Raw genomic sequence first — 4230 nt, 5'->3', positions numbered from 1 at the left:
CTTTAACTCAAGTTATATGCTCCCTTCCTGGGAAAGAGGAGTTTGTTTCCACGGCGCTGCTTTCCCCAACCCCAGCAGCCCTCAATCATCCATTCATTAACTCTTAAGTCAACACACAACCCCTGTGCCTGAATGTGTGTGCGTGCGTATGTGCGTGCGTGTGTGTGTGTGTGTGTGTGTGCATATATGTGTGCACGTGTGCCCGGGTTCCTGCAAAAGCTCTTTCACAACCAGTGGACTGGTTTTGCTGCTCTGTTTCTTTAAAGCACACACACACACACACACACACACACATGCTCCTGTGTCCCTGAGAAGGAGGACCAAATGCTGCAATTACACTTCTAAAAGACACCGGTTGATGCCAAGACACATGCACCCCCCCACAAACAAACACACACTCACTTACTGCAGAATGTGCAAGGGGTGCTGTCAATCAAACTTGCCGGAGAAAAGCAGAGCTTTTTACCTCACCGAATGTTGCGCAACTCCTAGTGGAAGTTTAGAAAAAACTTGGAGAGAAAGGCAAATGTGCTGCAATAGAAAGGATAATTAAGTAACAGGAGGCTCAAGAGGAAAAGACACAAAGACAGGAACTGACAAAGATGCAGAGAAAGCAGGAGAAAAGGGATGAGGAAGAGATTTAGCAGAAGGCTAAAAAAAGTTTCAACTGAGCCCATTTTCATGGTTTCATGAAAACTGGCTTCACTTATTTGGATATTCTTTTAAATTGTAATACTGAAATTGTCTTATTTTTGCACATGGGAGTTGGTGATTGTTTCTCTCCTTCTTTGCTGCTTACATTTGTTGCTCAGAAAGTCCTGATTCCAGTCGTTAGTCCCCTTCATATCTCTACTAACATTTTCTGAATGACAATATTAGCAACATAAATGATAAATGGTAAATAGACTTGTACTTATATAGTGCTTTTCCATATAGTGAAATGCAAATATTAAACAACTGTCCAATGAAACTATAATGTTTTGCTAACTAAATAATTGGATATGGACAAATATCTTTCCTGTAACTGGCCCTGAATTCTTAAAAAAACATCCCAAAAGTCTGTTTTGACTCATGAAGTCAAAATATTATGCTTTGTTTGGCTACAAGGAGCTATCTCTTTAAGCTTCAGTTTAACCAAGCAGGAAACTTTGGGTCAAAGAAGCACAAATGTAATGATCATTATTAGCTTACATCTAATTCCATATGACAACATGTACTCTGTACAGGAAAGCACAGAGCTGATGGTGAGCTGTAGGCAGCAAGAGTTGTTCCCTGTCAGCTTCCTCTTTCTTTGCTGAAAAGAAAAACATGGAATGCCATTATGGAAATTTATACAGTGATACGGGGATAAGGATGAGAGGAAGGTTAAACTTTTCATTCCTTTCTTTTATGAGTTAAAGGTGCTCTGGATTATGTTCAGCTACTGATTTGTTCATTTTGGATTATTTGTGCCATCACACGTCAAATTCCACAACGCCACAGCACCCCCTGCCTCCACCTTCCACAGACTGCAGCTCTTAACCACACACCACTCAGTGAGTTTAGACATGTACATTACATTAAATCCTGGCACCATATCATTTTAATTATGGAATATTTTCCATACCCTTAGAAATTAATGCAGTCCTATTTTTTATTATTTCTATTTCTTTTTCAATGAAAGCATTTTTGATGGTGTCATCTTTGATAAGAAAAAAAGCTTTCCGGTGATTTTTGTTGTTCATTAGATTTGAACTTTTCTTTATTTATGTTGCATTAATAAATGTGAACGAATGGGTTCATTTTCATATTTCAAGATGTTGATAAAAAATGAAAGCTTTACACTGAAGAACTTTTTTTCCTGTAATGCCTATATAAGAATATATAAGAAGAAAATAAGAATAAGAAAAACTTTGTTAGTCCCCCAGTGGGGAAATTGCTTTGTTGCAACAGTATAGGTGCAGTAAGCAGAATCACACAAGTGATGTAAAAAAGAACACACACACAATAAGCAATAATATGTAATATGTACAGTCAGACCAGATACATTATATGTACATTACATAAATGTACATATACATTATATATGTACACTATAAATTTTGTAAATGTACATTATATAAATATGTACATAAACATGAATATAAACATGCGAACACAGTTTATATGTGTTTCTTGTAAAGTCTGACAGCAATGAGGGGTGTGACTCATGGTCCAGCATGGATGTCGGTTTTTCCAGGACCCTTTTGTCACCTACCTCCCACATTGGGTCCAGAGAACAGCCCAGGACAGAGCTGGACTTTCAGATGACTTTGTCCAGTTTCTTTCTCTCCCTCTCTGTGATGCTGCTGCTCCTGCAGACCACAGCATACAGGATGACCACACCATATATATATATATATATATATATATATATATATATATATATATATATATATATATATATGTATAGTTCAGGATTCATAATCATCAAAAATAAAGGCTCAAACTTCAAGAAACTATAATTATGCACAAAAACATAAGAGAAAATCTATCTAACAGCTACAGAGCCATCATTCATTCATTACACTGTATGCTTCTGGTGGCTTGTGCATTTTGAGAGTGATATAGAGGTACAGCAACCAAACACAAAACTTAGTGCAGTGAGTAGATGTCTTTCTAAACATAACCTTATCACACATAAACCTTGTAAGTTACAGTTGTGAATCCAGTATGTTCATGTGTTTTTTACTGGATAAGATTTTAAGTTTTGGGAAGATAATAATGTATGCAAATGTACACTTGGTTTTTAAAGTGATTCATGGTGCTGCACCCCCACCTCTTAAGTCATTTCTGTGTCTGACCTCTGAACAAACAATCAGAACAACGAGGCCCTCATTTAGCTGGCAATGTTGCATCTCATTATGCAAAACTGCTTTTGGGCAATAAACTTCTTCATAAAGCCATAACACAATGGAAGAAGCCTAACCCCAATGAACTGAAGACCAATGGAAATTTTAGAGACTTCTCAAGAAAGACAAAGAATGGATTTTTAAAAATCAAGACTGTCATCGCTAAAACTTTGCATAACTTTTATTTATGCTTTTAATAGTTTTTTTTTGTTTGTTTGTTTGTTTGTTTGTTTTTTGAGTGTGTGTTCGAGTTGTAATTTTCTTTTTACCTGCCTCAGGGATTACAGAAGGAAATAAACAAGAAAGCTATAATAATATAATAATAATTAATAATAATTATACATAGGTATAAAGCTTTTGTACATGGTCTGACACAAGCAATAGGATAGAATAGAATACATTTAATTTAAAAAGTTGGCTGATATCTTACATTAAAAATAGATTAAATGTATGCGACATTCTTTAACAGTGAAACAGAAAAACAAAAAGGGGAACTCAAACTAGCTCAAAATAAAGACTTTTCTGTTAATCAGATTGTTTTCCTCGTTTTGCTGCTAGTGGCGTGTGCAACGATACGGACAACTGATATGAGACAGCCTACTTACCGGTGAATAATATTACCAGTGCTTCTCAAGGTGCAGCTTATAGGGGCCTAAACTGATATTAACTGTCGTAAATAGACCCGCATGCGCAAAGAAGGAAAATAATTATCAAGCTTTTGTATTAGTTTTTCAATAGCCTATTTGACTCCTATTAGGTCAAAGTATTCGTTTATGATTCAGCTTTAGTAATAATTTTGATATTTTTAGCATTAAGGAAGAAGAAGAGGAGGACGACGAAGGGGGGAAAAAGATAATAGTTTTCTACTTTTCCAGAAGTGCTGCCTCCTTGTTCTGGTGTCCTTACAGCAACTGTTCACTAGAGAGCAGTGTCATGCTACTAACAAAACCCTGCCAGACATGATAACTCTTGATGTTCAGATACTAAAACCAATCCTGTTGGGTTTAGTATTTGGTAAAGAAAATATTTTCTACCAAAGACAAGGCTGCGTGATTCTGTGAAACCTCTGATGTTCTTTTGCCTAAATGTGGTCTTTCTTTTCAAAGTTTTTAATTTATAAACAATAAGGACAACTTTTATTTTAGTACAAGGGAATTAAATGGTAGCCTACTAATAATAATAAATAATAATAAAGTCCAAGTGATAACTTTGGTCCGTGTGCGCAGACGTACTGCTCTCCAGTACCCGTAGCTTTGAATGCTGCGCTTTCCCCGCCCACTACATTTAAAAGTATGAATATGTGAGCTCTGGGATGGGAGTAGAGGGGCGGCTTTCAGACATATGACTCTATTTGGAGTTG

Source organism: Melanotaenia boesemani, chromosome 21, assembly GCF_017639745.1.
Source record: "Melanotaenia boesemani isolate fMelBoe1 chromosome 21, fMelBoe1.pri, whole genome shotgun sequence".
NCBI lineage: Eukaryota > Metazoa > Chordata > Actinopteri > Atheriniformes > Melanotaeniidae > Melanotaenia > Melanotaenia boesemani.
Note: the sequence above shows the minus strand (reverse complement) of the source record.